Genomic DNA, 16,836 nt, shown 5'->3' with positions numbered 1-16,836 from the left:
TATCTTTGAGTCAATAATAGGGCTTTCAAAGCATTATAAATGACAGGGTATTCTTCAAAAACACAGTGTGATTTTTAAGAGATGGATTTTATATTTTTCCAGTGTAGACAGACACAAATGAAAGGTTTCAAAAGAACACAATTCTTTTGTAAGTTAAGGAAGACTTGCCTACAGTGAGTTTTGCTGTACTTAGAAATAGTCTATTACATTAAGTATATCTTGCAAGCAGGAAATGCCTTTACAGATGTCAAAAATTGCACTGAATACTTAATTAAAGAAGCATTTTTAGACTCAGATGAAAAACCTAAGTCAAGTTCCTCTACAAGCTACCTGTCTATGACACCAGCAGACTTTCATGTTTTCCTCAGACATAGAATTCTAGAATCATGGAATGATTTGGGCTGGAAGGGAGCTTAAAGCCTATCCAGTCCTACCCCTGCCATAGGCAGGGACACCTTCCACTAGCCCAGGTTGCTCCAAGCCCTGTCCAGCCTGTCCTTGGACACTTCCAGGGATCCAAGGGCAACCACAGCTTCTCTGTGCAACCTGCACCAGGACCTCACCATCTTCACATGGAACAATTTCTTCCCAATATCTAATTTACACCTATTTCTCTCATTTTGAAGCCATTCCCCTCATTTCCTGTCACTACATGCCCTTGTGAAAAGTTCCTCTCCATCTTTCTTTCTTTCCTTTCAGCTTCTTAGCTTAAGCTGGGAACTATGCTCAGTTATTTGCTCAAGTTTTCATTCCCTGAAAAAGAAGAGGGGGAAGTTTTACTGAACTCACAACCACACACCCAGGGACACTTTCTCTGCCAGCTAGCCACTTGTGCTTAATGAACAAAAGAAGGGACTAAATGAAGGCTAAATCTCAGTTTGTGTGCAGCCTTGGTTTCAACACTTACAAGCAGCTCTAGAAAGTCCAAATCAGTGGTTGGGATCAGCAGAGGTCACTGGTGCCTATGTGGAGGGAGGGTCAGGACAATTGAAACCTAATTCCCTTTGGGAAAGATCTGAACATCTCCCTGGCAGCAGAACACTTAACCAGAGTATGAAAACTGAGAACCCTGACCTGACACCCAGTGAGACTGCTCTAATCTTCAGTAGTAAAACTGCTGATGAGAGGTAGTTGAAAAGAGCAACCAAGAGCAGGAGAAGGTGGTTCTGGGGAGAGTTCTCTTGGCCCGATAATGCTTTCCTTTAGGCTATTTTCACTGCCAGGGGGCAGAAATTAGCTTCTTTCTGAAAAATGACTCACAGACCCAAATTCCTTTCTGGAGGAGCCTCTCTTGACAGCTTACACTAACAGTGTGAAGAGAAGAGCTTCTAAGCCACTCATGAAGTGCCTGTAAAAGGTGGCAAAACAAATATCTGTGCACTTGTAATGGAGCCACAGATACTCTGAAATCAATTTGTCATTGATTAATAGAGAACCTGTGCCTCTGGGAACTCTGGATCAGTAAGCCTTGACTTCTACTGTTCCACGGTTGCTGCAAGGCTGCATCATTTACTTCTTCAGGTTACCAGGACTTTATGGATTAATATTATGTAATAATATTAATAATATTGTAATAATTGCAGAGCAATTACAAAACTAACAGCAAAATCTATACAAGGCCAATCTTGATCCTGCTGGGGAAGTTAATCCTAGCAGCCAAACCCTAACCTGAGAAACTCCAGACATTTTCAACTCTATCCCTTTTCCAGGACCCCACACTGCTCCCAGGCTTAGTTTTACCCTTACTTGCCTCAACAGCCTCACCCTCTGCCTGGCCAGGGGTGCTCTTCTGAGCCTACACATCCAGCAGATCCCAGCTTGGTCTCTGGGCTCCATTTGTTGCAGAAATGGAAATAAGAGTCTTTTGCAGAAACACCTCATTTCGGCGCCTAACAACCTTTTACTGGGTGGCTTAAGCCACGCATGAGATCACAATCAAGGCAGATAATTGGGTGTATGGAACTAATTTCAATTATCAGGATCAAATATCATAATTGTTATTTTAGAAATACAACTTTCGCCTTGTTTTTATATGCAATGAATCTATGAACAAGTTGCAATTTTCCAATCACTCATATTTCTATCACTCTCTTCAGAGCAGTATTTAGACATTTGCATACCTCCCAAGTTTCCAGTGCCACCTCTAACTCAGAATTTTGGATTACATGGTTCTAGGTGTATCTGTATTTTCTCTCTGCACAGGGGCTATGGGAACAATGGGTTTTCTGGTTCAGTTGCTGAAGCACAAAAATACAGAATGAAAATAAAAATGACAAAGAGTCCTGGATCAAACATTTTTTTTCTCTGCAGAAAAAAAAACCCCACCAAATCATTTCACTTGACATTCCATTTGCTCTGTAATGAAATGCTTTGTTCCGCATGCCTGTGTGCAAAGGAAAGGAAATACTGACTCTAATAAAGGAGCAGATCAGGGAAACCTGCCTTTCAGCCAGGAGTGCTGACCTCTGTGTGGGTGACAGCACTCTTTAGGAGGGAGCTGGGGAGGGCCTTCAGTACCTACAGTCACCACATTCCTCTGGGCAATGGGAAGAGTCCAGGAGGGAGGGAAGCAGACAGACCCTTCACTGCAAATAGAACACTTCTAGTGAAGTGAGTGTCCACTGACCTGCTGGAGAAACAGAGCCAGGGGACAGACTGGGGACATCTCGCCTGAGATCAACTTCACAGAATCACAGCACAAGCTGAGATAAAAAGGACCCGTAAAGACCACCGAGTCCAACCCCTGGCCCTGCACAGACACCCCAACAATCCCATCCTGTGCCTGAGAGTGTTGTCCAAATGCTCCTGGAGCTCTGGGAACTTTGGGGTTCCCTGGGGACCTTGTTCCAATGTCCATGCACTGTCTTGGGGAAGAGCTTTTCCTAATGTCCAACCTAAACCTCCCCTGACACAGCTTCAGGCCATTCTCTTTGGTCCTCTTGGTGCCTTGGGAAGGCTGACCAAGAGCAGAGGCTAGACAGAGTTAAAGAATAAACTAGGGATTTATTAAAAGGCCTCAATAGATCCACCTTGGGCAGCACACGAACCGAGCCAGGGCTACACCCAAGATGAACCCAAAATGGTCAACCAGGATCTCACATTTTTATAAGTTCTGGTCCATTTGCATATTGGAGTTAATTGTCCAGTTACAACTTTAGATGATGAAGTCCTATCCTTGTTTTTCTCTCTTCAGTCCATGTTGTTTGTGCTCTTGGGCCGGAGATTTGGATCATTTATCCTTGGTCCCCAACTAGAGAAGGAATTGTTTTGTCTCCCTACTCTGTGAAGAGAGTTCACCATCCCTTAATATGAAGCTCAGAACTACACACGAAAGCAGCAGTACAGAATGTGAAAAATATAAAATCTAAAACCTGAGATATCACTCTGCTAGGGACCACAAACAAACCATTTAAGCCAAGCAAGAAACCAGTTTGAGACTTGCTGAGTCAATACACTTCTAAACTTCACAGCAGGATATTCACTGTAGGAGTTTGTGTGTCTCTGTCAAAGAAAATCAAACTCAACTTTGGGGTGACTGAAACTGCACTTAACATTTTCCCAAACTATGGTTGTCAACTGTTTTATGCAGTCACTTAATCTGGCTGAAAATCCATAGTAAAAAATCCATGTGAGAGGCAATATCTAGGGAATACAGGAAGACAGGAACATGCAGCCACAACCCTGTAAAAGGAAGCGTTGTCAGGAGACTAGAACATTCAGGCAAGCCACTGACAGCTCCCTGGGAAATTTTAGCCTGTCACTGCTGACCTCAGTCCTCAGCTGTAGCTATAGCTGGGACAGGATGGTCTTCATCAGCGGAAGAAAAAATAATAAAACCCAACACCTCAAGATTTGCCATTATGCCAAACATCAGCTAACGTGTGGTCTTTCTTCTGGCCTCCTACTGCCTTATTGCCAGACAATTTTTCACTGCCTAAGATTGACATGTTTCAGTGTGGGGGCAGATCTAGTTTTTTCAGACTGTCCAGTCAGATATGTGCTGCTCCTTTACAGAGCATGTTGTTTTTTATAGGAGTTGAACGCACACACAGTGGTCCCAGCTAATAATCAATGGGCCTGATTGCTACAGCTTTAATGACAGCTCTGAAACAGTTGTGAAACTTCAGTTCATAGACTCACAGCATTAGGAAATTACATTTTCATTAAAAAAGAAAACCTAGAAATGTAATTCTCTTTTATCCCAAGAAGTTCACCAAAAGGCAATGAAAGCAGCTTGATCCCACAAATCACCTCACAGTACTTCCAGCACAGCACATCACCAACATTCAGAATTTCTCTTGGCAGCCTTGTCTCCTGCTCAGTCAAACCTCTCACACAGGGAAAGTTCTCTAAATTCCCAAAGAGAACACACAAAGCTCAGAAAAATCAGGAACTCAGAATATATATTTTTTTTTACTTTCTTCTCCTGTGCACACACACACATTTCATGTCTGCCTGCACCAGCAGCTGAAGATAACCTCTGGATAACATAAGTGGCTTACACACTAATGTCCCATCTATTTCTCATCATATCTCCTCACTGTGTGTTCTTCTGTTCACAGCAATTATTCAGATTATTTTGTTTGGTTTTACCAGCCCTCCCTGTGCATGCAAACAAACCAAAGAAATCAGCAATTCCAAGAGGTGTTTCGAAACTCTTATCTCAGCCTTCTCCAGGCACAGTCCCCCTCCTCAGACTGGGCACAATTAAGTGTCTTATGGCATTATGCAGCATGAAGGTGCACAAAAAACTGGGAGCTTTGTCTTTATTTCCCATTGTTACTGAGCCTTCAGTAGTGAGAAATTAGAGGGCACATTCAGCCAATTCTTGACATGCTCACAATTATACAATTGTTCATCTGAACCACAAAAGAGCACATGTTGAAGGTGCTTTTGTTTTGTGCAATATTAAGATCACTAAATAGTATTTTTTCATAATGTGCTCTAAAAAAAAAAAAAATCTTTCCAGGACACGGAGACTTCAGTAGTAATTTTTTGATGCAGTATTTTTTTCAGAGAATAAAATTAGGAAAGTTCATATTTTTTTAAGAAAGCAGTTTTAGAAAAACATTTCCTACAATTCCCTCTTTACACAAAGCATTTAATTCTTCTCTACACGCAGCTTTCAGGCCAAAAACTCAAATTGCTCTGATAACTTGTGAGGCAGTGTTTAAATTCCTATTCGTTATAAACAGCACAAGACAAGTAAAAAGTTTTTATCACATATATATGAACTTAAAATTACAATAATTAATTTAGAGATAACCTATTATTTACTAATCTATATATAAACACTAAACTTTACAAACAGTGCGTATCTTAATGAAAACAAAGTAAAACCCATTAAAAAGGAAAAAAAATGAAAGGGAAAGGGAAAAGAAAAAAAATGGGAAAGGGAAAAGAAAAAAGGAATGGGAAAAAAAAAGGAAAAAACTGAAAAAATATGGAAAAAAGGAAACAAAAAAAAGGAATGAAAAAAAAAGGAAAAGGAAAAAAGGAAAAGGAAAATATATTTTAAAAAGTGAAACAAAAAAAAAGGAAAGGAAAAAGGAGATAAAGGGGAAAAAAGGAAAGGTTAAAAAAGGAAACAAAAAGGGAAAGGAAGGGAAGGGAAGGAAAATGAAATGAAGGAACAGGGAAAGGAAAAAGAGGAAAAGAAAAAATGAAAGGAAAAAAATAAAGTGAAAAAGGAAAGGAAGAAAAGGAAAAAAATAAAGGGGAAAAATAAAGGGAAAAAGGGAAACAAAAAGGAGAGGGAAAAAAGAAAGGGAAAAGGAAAAGAAAAAAGGAAACAAAAGAGAAACAAAAAAGGAAAGCAACAGGAAAATAAATAAAAGAAAAGGAAAATTAAGGAAAAAAGGAAATTAAGAAAAAGGAAATGAAAAAAGGGGGAAAAAGGAAAGGAAAAGAAGGGAAGGAAAAAAAGGAAAGGAAAAAGAAATCAAGGGAAAAAGGAAATGGAGAAAAAAGGAAATGAAGAAAAAAGGGAAAAGAAGAAAGGAAAAGAAAAAGGGAAAAAAGGAAAAAGAAGGGAAGGGAAGGAAGGAAAAGGAAAAAATGAAAGGAAGGAGAAGGAAAGGGAGGAGAAGGAAAAAATAAAGGAAAAAAGGAAAAAGGAATAAAGGGGGAAAAGGGAAAAAAGGAAAGGAAATAAAAAAATGAGGAAAAAATGAAAGGACAAAAGAAATAAAGGAAAAAAGGAACAGGGAAAATGTAAAGTAGGAGAAAAAGTAAAACCCAAAGCCATCCCATTAAATCACTGCAGGTTTCACAGAACTCTGTTTGCTCCAGAGGATGGGCTCCTCACGAAGAATTTTAAATCAAACAAACCACTGCTATGAAACCTCAAGAGTGAAAGGGGTACAAATACCAAACTTCTTTCCCTGCATTAAACTCTGCACATCTTGGGTTATTTCCACATCAAAACCAAAAGCGAACACCTCTTTTTTGGGAGACCTTCAGAACATTGCAAGGTGGCAGAGGCTGCGTTCTCAGCTCGCTGCTCCCCAGAGGATTTTGGAGCCCCAGTTCAGCAATGGACTTTAGAGGAGTAACAGCTGCACTGAAGCGATGCTGGGCTGTGGCTGAGCCTGCAGGGCTGCAGGAGAGGAGGGGACACCATGCCCTGCAGAAGAAGGAGGTGCATGCTGCTTCCTGTGAGGGCAAGCACCAATGTCATCTGGTGAACCGGCCAGGCTGAGAGCAAAGCAGCAGGTGTATGGCTGTGTTCGAGGGTCCCAGGACAAGAGAAGAGATCAATCTGACCCCATGTTTCAGAAGGCTGATTTATTATATTATTATATTGTATTGAAATGCTATACTGAAACTATAGTGTAAAGAATAGAGAGAAAGGATCCATCAGAAGCTGGAAAGGAAAGGAAGGAATGATAACAAAAGCCCCTGTGCAGCTCTGTTTCACAGGAGCCTCCTGCCCTGGCACCAGAGGGGGCAAAGGAACACTTTCCTAACCACTTTTTTTCTGGCAACTTTCCTGTTCTCAGGTCAAATTCAATGCAGAAAAGCCATCTGAATAAACACCATGGCATAGGATGAACTAATACAAATGACTTTATTACATTTTTCTCTCTCCTCCCTTTTTGATAGGCTTGTAAAGCTAATAATCAATATCCTCATTAAATAGCTGTGCATCTGACCCAAATACAATATCAAGTGAAATATATATGCAATAAAATCTAAATGATCATATAGTTCTGAGAGCTTATGAAGACCTAGGCTGACAAAAGCTTCCACCCCATCCATCTCTCAGAACCCTACATATTGATATCCATTAGCCCTCACAAACATCACCAGACAAGAGCAGAGTGAAAAGTTGTACAACAGAAAACCAGCATCTTGCTCAATATTTCCAATTAAAATCGCTGGTAAAAAAATAAAATGTGTAACTGTAATGTGAATATACAAACCTGGATATGTTGCTTTGTAGAAAATGATAGTTACAAATTAAAAGATAAATATGTCTCCAGATGCAAAACCAGAAGAATTGTTAGTATTATTCCCACAAGATCAATACCAATCATGCACTGTAGCCAACCAGGAATAGCTGATAACAATCAGGAAGTGCTTGATTCAATTCTGCTTTAGTGACAGCAGTGGTAAGTCAATAATTTCAAATGGCAGTTTTTTAAAAAATCTAGTATTTAGAGAGGCATATAATAGGAACTCATTTGTAAGTCAATGTTTTAAGCAGATATAAAAACAGAGCATGGCCCTAGTTACCCTTCAAAAGATATTTTTGCTTGGGTTTAGCTCAGCACTGGGAGAGAAAATCTGTGTCTGTGGTACCACCATCAAGCCCTACCTGCATTTGCTGACATGCAAAATGTCTCCAAAACCAGGAACATGGAAAGAATTAAAAAGTTCTCCATGGCAGGTACATTTCTGCAGAGGTGCCATGGACAACTGTGGGGAAACTGTGTCCTCAAAGCAGCAGTCAAACCCCCTGTGCAGCAGCTTTGATAAGAAGCAACGTGGCAGGAGGACTACAAGGTGCTACAGTACCAGACTCCTGAGTACTGAGGGGTTTGGTGTGCCCCAGAAAAAAACAGAAATGACAATGAAGATGCAGTGGAAAGCTGAACATCTTGTGGTTGCTGTTCCAACACTAAATTTCTACAAATTTCTGTGCCCACACTGAGTGTAGATAAGGCAAGATCTGGTCCCTGGTCATGTACAAATAAAGATGGAATGAGTGAGATTAATGTGGGGAGAGGGGCAAAGGCACCAGGACTCTTACATATTTGCACATGCTTGGAATGTCTTTCTCTCATTACCCTCCCTCTGTATCTCTGGATTCTATTGGTCAGAAATTCTCAAAAATATGACAAAAGTATTTGAAGGGGGTTTTTTGAGAGGCCAAAGCAACTAAAAAGTATTACAGTTTTTACCACAAATTGTGTAGGTAATATTCACTTATCATTACTGTTACTCAAAATTTTCCTTCTCTATGATGGTGTTCAGGTTTGGTTTTTGTTCTGTCAGACTACCCCTATTCAGACTGACATCTTCTGTGAGAGCTGTTGTACACAGCAGCCTTTTTTGTCTGGAGGAAGAAAGGGAACTGCATTTTTAATGGTGTGGTTATTTTCAAAATTAAGTGGGGTGGGGGTAGGAGGAAAACTGTTTTAAGGATTAAAAAATAATAGCAATTAGTGGGGAGATGTTTCTTTTCCCTGCAGAAAATTCTGTCATCACCATATCAATGAATATGGATTCAATATCCTGCAAAACACCACTATGGCAGGGACATATAGCCCACCTAAATTTGTCAAAGATACGTGAAGTTTTGGAAATAAAAAATTATTTCGGAGCAATCTAACTTCTAATTCCCGACCAACTCTAATTAAAAAAAAACCTAACTAGCTACATAAGTGACCCATGTTCAACAGCAATATTTTAAATCATTTTGTGCTACTGATACTGCAACATGAATGATGGCTGTGCTAATTAATCTCATCTCAAACATTTGATGGAGAGCTTAATTTGCTAAAGCCCAAAGACAGGAGCTCAGTGTGTGTGTGTTTCCTCAACCAGTCTTCAATGTGCTACAATATGCAGTCACAACCATGTAAAACCTGCCATCAGGAGAATGGCACTCAGACTAAAATATATTTCTGAGTTTACACCTGACTACCTTCTGGACTTTTAACTATTCCGTGGCTTTCAGGTTTTTCTTTGTAGCCCAGAGATTTTGTTTCCTCTTGTTCCCAGCCTGAAGTTTGAACGTTGATCACTTGTCTCTGGGAGCTGGGATTCACAAAAAAGTTTCTAACAAGACTTTGCACACATGAATGTACAAAACCACTCTAAAAATATATTTATGCATAAAGACAACTATTGAAGCATCAGCTTTCCCATACAGCTGCAGATTAAATGTCTCAACATAAAAGCCAGTTTTGCCAAGTTTTTTGACAGCAGAGACACAACACTTTGTTTTCAAATACTCCAAGAGGTGAGTGCTAACAGAGCCCAAGGACATGGTGCATTCCAATCATCCGTTCCACCCTGGGCAAGCTACAAAACATCTCAGCTCTGCCAAGGGTGGCAGGGCCATCATCCTGTGAGAGCCTGTCCAGATCTCCTAGGTGCACATGGGATTAGTCACACAGGCAATGATGCAAACCACAATTCAAATGTTTCCATACAGATGAAATATAAGCAGTGAAATCAAGAGATTTAATATGTCTGGGCTGCATTGCTACCCAGTCGCTTGGCAATATGAACCATTTCTGAGGCATGAAATACAACTGACCTTGAAGGGAAGGAGCTGAGGATTTATGGACAGGAAGCAACCCAGAACACCTCGCCACCGTGGAGTTTTATTTTGACTCTTGGAAAATAAGGCAGATCCCTCACATATGATAGCTGCTGCCTCCATTAAATGCTGCAACAGCAAACAAATCCTTTGGCCTGCCATGAAAACCCAGAGAGAACAGCCATAAAAAAATAGATCTCCATTTAATTGTCAGCAATTTGCAATATCATCAGGCTCTGAATGAGTCATTTCTTCATGTTGTAGCTGGTGTAGGACATAAGAGGATATAAAAATGATCTGGAAGGCCCAAGATAAGACTCCCAGAGGGACTGGACAAGCAGCCACTAGTGGCTCCAGGCAGTAAGTTCCCAAGGGCTATGCAGACACCCAAGAAAACAAACATCTCCCATCAGTGCCTCTGCAGACTGGGGAGCTGCGAGCACATGGCCAGCATTGCCATGTGCTCCACCCTTGCAGAACAGGGAAGGTACATCCCAAACACCTGACAAACCCTAAGGAAAAGCATTGGGAACTGAAGAGTACATGCAAAAACCCCTCCTGCTGCAGTGGGAAAGGAGCAACAACAGTGTGAGATCAATCCCTACCACTATGTCATCAATGCTGCCATTTCCTTACAAGGGGGGCATGTCTGCCCCAAGAGAGCACTGATAACAAGATAGTCCTCCCTCTCTCTCCACTAGTGTCTTCCTAGGAAGTGGCAATTGACTCTGCAGACAATTCAGTACTTAAGTGGAATGGGGAGATATGGGGAGATATCAGCGAGAGAAAAAATGGCTGTAGAGTGAAGTTGTTGAAAGCCCTTTGAAGATAAACCTCAAAAAGAACAAAAGTCCAGAAAACAAAACCACCTAAAGAGGAGTAAAGGGAAAGATTCCGAGCAATTTCCATATTATTTTTCATTGTTAACTAAAACCATCCCAGAGCCAGAACTTTTGAACTATTTATTCAGCTGCAAGAAGAGCTGTTCCAGCTGAAGATTGCACGGAGCCCACCACAGGGGGCACGCATCGGGCACTCGGGTAAGCTCAGGAAGGCAGTGCCATCTGCAGGGCTCAGAAAGCACTCACGACTCTCAATTTTTTGAAAAGCAGTAAAATCGTTGCTGCCGTGGAGGAGTGGTGAAAGAGCACTCACCCTATGCACTGCCCAACGAATAAAGCAGATCACATCTCCTGGAGGAAATTACTACAGCTGATAAAAGCTCTTTCAGCAGCAAAAACAAGATAAGAGAGATGTCACTACACCAAGCAGAAGGAGACCTTTCAAAGCACTGAAGTGAGAGGAATAAGTTAATTTTGATCTCAGATCATCTGGTATGTCACATCATCAGCATTTAGGGAAGGCAGGACATGGCACTTGTATGTTAAAAAGGGGAAAACATCTCTGGGGTTGGAGCAACAAGGATCTGGAATGGCCTCCCAGGGAGGGTCAAATCAGAAACCTCCAGGACAAGGGACTGCAAAACACAGGGCTTGTATTAACAAAAAGCTCTATTTGGTGACCCAAAACATCTTCATGAGTTCTCTATCTGTTTACATGTAATGTTTGCATCATAGAACAGATTTGGGAGGAGAAGGCATTTCCTGTGAAGGGGAGATTCACTTACTAGGTAGTGTTTGCATTGGAAAATAACTGGCTGCATGGCTTCCACATCATGAACATGGATGAGGAGATATTTACTGATGTGCTTTTTTCTTGCACTAACACAGCTTTAAAATATTTGTCTTCCACCAGGCTTTTGTTCCAACTTAATTATCAAACAGTTTTTCAGCCTGCAGTATATTTAGAGCCTAAACCCAAAAGAACAGGTCTTCTGTTCCTTTCCCATCTTAATAGAAAAATACATCTGCTGCCGTGTCATTATCAGGAAAATATATATATTCATTCTGTATTCTACTGTCCATTGTCCTATTCAATTTTACATTTCAGCTTTTCGTTCCTCTTCAGGGAATGGTTGAGATTCAGAGATCTTGGAATAGTGAATCAGGGCAGGGAAACATTTCAGTACACAAATTCACCCAGCTGAAAGCAGTGCCGAGATTACAGATTGAGCCAGAGGGCTGGAACAGTCAGTGTTCTCCAACTGCAAGGGCTTGAAAAAGACCTCTCTATTAATTGCAGAAAAGTATATTTTGCTTGGCTCCACACTGGGCTGTCCACCAGGCAGGTTACTGAGTAACTGGTAAGATAAATGAACCACAAACCTCATCATTCGAAGCCTTACCCATTCATAAAAGCCAGTCCAACATTTTTTAATATACTTCTGTGCAAAAACAATTTACTCTTAACTGAAGAACAGGGGCTTAGCTGAAAACCAACAATGAAACAGGTCTATTGCTGTGCACCAACATCCTACAGTAACACAAGCTTATTAATTCTAGCCTACCAAGCTCTTTGAATTTGCAGAAAATCATTGCCTGAAAACGCTATTATTTTCCTGAAATCAGCATCTGTTGTTTTCAGTGTGAGCTATTCACTGTCAGAAACAGCATCTGAGCATCCCTGCTCTCTGTTTCTGAGAGAATCACCGCCTCCACCATAACATTTGTTTACTCCCTGTGCCAGAGCAACTGTGGCAGTGAGCGGTCAATACCCTGCCACAACATCTCATCCCATTACCTGCGAATCATGCGAGGAGGTGCAAATTACAGCTGGCCCCTCACAAGTGCCTGACTAAACACAGCCCTCTGAAAGCAAATTTTGGTGGGCTGGGAGCAGCAAGCTCGACACGCCTTGCTGCAATTGCCTCTTGCTTATCGCCACGGGCAATTAACAGCATCTCCCTTGAGTGATGGGTTCTTGATGGGCTGGGAGGATGTGCTCCTGAACACTGCACAGTAGCTGAGGCTTAATTACAGGGCCAGACTGCTGCTTCCACAGCCCTGGCACTCAGGTGGAGGGCTGGGGACAGAGGAAGGGGAGTGGCAGAAAGTTGCTTGGGCTCCTGTTGCCCATTCCCACCATACCACTGAAACACTCCTTTCCCATTCTGCAGTCCATCTCTCCTGCAAAATGGGAAAGAAACATGGGCTGTTGATGATTTCAGACAGGCTTTTAAGCCACGGAAGCACCCGTGGAAAGCACTGCTGGAAACCTTTAGAGTCACAATCAGAACTAGGCAGACACACAGTTGTCTCCTGAGGAGCACATGAAACATGAATGGCTCCAGCCTTCTGGTGAGAGACAATTGTCCAGGACATCCACAGGTAAAAGCTGTTCATTACAAATTTCAGTGGTGACTTCCCAAACACTCCCACTACAGAGGTCCAAGAACAGTCAGCAAGCATGACAGAGAGAGAGAACAGGACTGGAATTCAATTTTCACAGGGTGAGTAAAGTGGGCAACATGAAGTTAAAGTTTTCTGGAGGTTCTTTCTTATAAAACAAAATTTAAAAATAAAAAAAAAAAAAAGAAATAACATGGAATGGGAAAACAAAACAAAACCCTGGAAAAACAAAAGCTCTGTGCTAACTGCAAATATTCACCACTAGCAAGAGACTTACCCAAGGTGATTACACTAGCAATGACCATCATATTAGCGCAGTAAAAGTCAGAATTATTACTTTATTTAATTATGTTACTATTGCAGATATAGAGGGAAAAGTTAATACTCTACTGTGCAAAAGAAGATCTAGGTCCTATGATGAGATCACACACATTTTGCTGTGTATTGGGAATATCAGAGATTGTAAAAAGAGAGCTGGTGGGAGGGAAGGCAAGGAGGAGGAAGATGGAACTAAATTAGAATGAGTTTAAAATATATTAACTAACGTTGGAAAATAATTTTGGAGCTGCAATACCTCCTCATATTAGCAGTTTTCAGGGTAGCTATTTTGCCCAGCCTCAGGCAGCACTGATGAAAGGAAAAGTGGCTATTAGAAGAAAAAAAGGCAGAGAACCCCCATTTAACACTTGGACAGAGTGTAGGGAAAATGACAGGAAACATCTTTGGAGTCATGCCCAGCAACAAGGAGCTGAAAGGGAGGCAGGCATGGCCTCACATGAACATCCACCTGGCCAGTTCTGTTGTGTGAATGCTGCTGGGAGCATTCTCCATAAGCACACTGGTGTAGGCAGGAGCCACTCACCCTGCAGTACCATTTTGAGATGCTCTGCACAGTCAGTACCCTCTGCCCCTAGGGTTGTCAAGAGAGAAAGGAACAAAAAAAGCTCCAAAAACTCCCAGAATTTGTCCCTGAACAGCAATATATTAAAAAATCAGATTGTTTTGACAGGTGTCCCATAATCCAGCAATAGATAAAAAGCTTGATTCTGTTTCCAGTTGCACAAAAGTAAGGCTTTTGGCATTTGAGGAGTAACAAGAGTCTTAAGCTCACAGACTCAAACAAAGGATTCAACCCAGAAGCCATGGAAGTTTTATCAAAGGAAGAGGAAAGGAGGGGAAAAAACATGACCAAGAAGAAATTGTAGTCACGCTTTGAAGATGCTCTGTGAAAGTGAAAGAAAATGCATGAGGTAAAGACAAACTGTAGACAAGAGGGAGAGAATTGACTGACAATACCCACTGTATAAAAATGCCCCCTCTGCAGCTAAGAGAATAGTTTGCCTGAAATCCCCTTGGTTTACTGTACTAGGAAGAAAATCACCACAGTGCTCAGATCTGCACAGGGGATGGACCAGGTGCCAGGATCTGAAACATCCCTCATTTGATCACTGTGCCCTGCTAGAGAGCTGTGTCCTCTCTGATCCCTGAGCAGGTCCCTCCATTCCTCACTGCCTCCTTCAGCTGGTGGCTGGACTTGTACCTGAGACACTCAGCAAAAAAGACTGGCAAAACCACAGCAAGGTGCAAAGTCATACAAAGAACCCACATGTGGATAAAGCCCAAGAAAAACATTTGGTCTAAAAAGTGATTTTTTTTTTTTTTCCTCTTGAATGGAGGACTGGACTTACCTGTCACAAGCACTCTTGCTGCCCATAACACCCATCCTTCCCAGAGAGCTCTGTTGAGTTCATGCCATGTATTATCACTGCAGGATCCAAGTAAGATCTCAGCTCTTGTCTTTCCCAGAAGCTCAATAATTATCTTAAGTTGCTGGAATCCAAAATGCAAGGAACTCTCAGAACTTTGGGTCTATAAGCCAAAGCTTAGAATTAAACACAACATTTGATCTGAGACCTTGGAAAAGACTGCCAAATTTAGGTGCTAGAAACAAGAATGTGGATTTATGGTTTAAAGCAGAGACATGTTAAGTGGAAGAAAGTTTAGAGTTTAAAATATCAAAAAAATAAAAGTAGTTACAAAGGTAAACAAGAAGTTTACAATGCAGTACTGCAGGTTTGTGTGTCATAACATGATTGGCTAAGGAAGTTTACACTCTAGCATGAGTCCATAAGATGAAACATTTAAGGATTGGGTCAAAAGCATAAATATCCTTGTTGGCAGTGTTTCATTAGTCAATAACTGCTTAAAAGATCTCGTGACCTGAATCATGCAGTAAACATGTGAGGTGAACCTACCCTTCCTGTCTATGTAGAAGATAAGAAAAATAAATCACATCATCAAAAAAAATTCAGAGGTCCTGTCTCAAATTCCTTCCAAAGTTCCCCACAAGTGAGTTATCACATTAAGTGATTGATTTCTACATGCACTGACTTCTCTGGCAGTAGATCAGGAAACCTGTGAGCAGCTCAGAGTGCTTTCTCCTGCATGAAGCCACATCATTATTACAAGAATGACTGAACCAGTTGGGTCACATGAAGTGCAGCAAACTTCTGCTGACTCCTCAGAACAGACCCATGAACCCAACACAAACAGTTCTTTCTTCCTTAAAGCTGAGCTTTGCACCTCCTCTCCCTGTTGCCTAAACAGAGTGGGCAAGTGACTGCCAAGCTGCCCAACACAGCTCAAGTCAAACCCTCTTCTTAAAAATTTAAGAGGACTTTCACTGATCCTCAGAGCTGAACCCTGAGGGAGAGCACCAGGGCCTGGCCACAAACTGGGTGTGACACTATTCCCACCACTCTGATCCCAGACACCCAGCCAGTTTTTCAAGCAGCAAACAATGCACCTGTCAAAGCCATGAGCAGTCACTTTCTCCAGGAAAATTCCACGTGACAAGGTGTCAAAGGATTTACTAAAGTCTAGGTAAATAACATCCACAAACTGAGCTGCAGAAGTCAACACTCTGCTTTTTTTGGCCAACTCTTCCATTCACAGCTTTGTTGAGATTATAGATCACACTGTATTTATAGACTAAAGCTGTCATTTCTTTGTAAAAATGAATTAAACACTTGTGTTATTTCAGCACACATGTAACTCCCAATAACACAATGACCCAGAAGAATCAGAAGTTATCTTAGGCATCAGTTACCCTGGTTTTGCTGTATCTCAGACTTCAGAATCACCTAGGTCTTCACCATCCAAGGCTTGGGGTTTTTTAAAAATAAATTACATATGTTAAAATGTTTGTCATACCAAACTGAAAAAAAGAGAAAAAAAACTGACATGAAAAAACGAAGCAATATGACTCATGACAGACACCAGATGCAGCCTTATCACACTGCTTTAGCACTGGGGTAAACACACTGACAGCTGTAGAGACTCTGATGATCCATATTTATGTCAGCAATATCCAGACAGAATGGAACATATGCAGTTTGTGAACTGAAATTTTCAGCCTGCTCCTCCCAGCTGCCTTTAACTGTATCCAGAATTAAGTGCTGTCAGACATGGTGCACAGGAAATTCACTCTTCTGAAGGTGTGCTAACACTAAGAAAGATTACAAGCTTCTAATTGGCTTAAAGGTGCATTTATGGGCTCTTTCCTATCTATTAAAATACTTGGAAAGGCCTTCCCCCCTGCATGGAGGTTCACATAAACACTTACCACACCTAAGCAAATTTACTTTCAGCAGTAGCTCTAATAAAACCAGTAGTGCACTCAAATTCCCAGCAGTGCTCTCATTTACAGGATCATAAGGTTCAAGAGCCTTTTAATTTTTTAACAGAGGGGGATGAAAATCAAGAAAACTTGATTTCCCTAGAGCTGCTTACCTTAGCCCTGGAATTGAACATGGA

This window comes from Pyrgilauda ruficollis, unplaced genomic scaffold (genome assembly GCF_017590135.1).
Source record: "Pyrgilauda ruficollis isolate IOZ18807 unplaced genomic scaffold, ASM1759013v1 scaffold83, whole genome shotgun sequence".
Classification (NCBI taxonomy): Eukaryota; Metazoa; Chordata; class Aves; order Passeriformes; family Passeridae; genus Pyrgilauda; species Pyrgilauda ruficollis.
Note: the sequence above shows the minus strand (reverse complement) of the source record.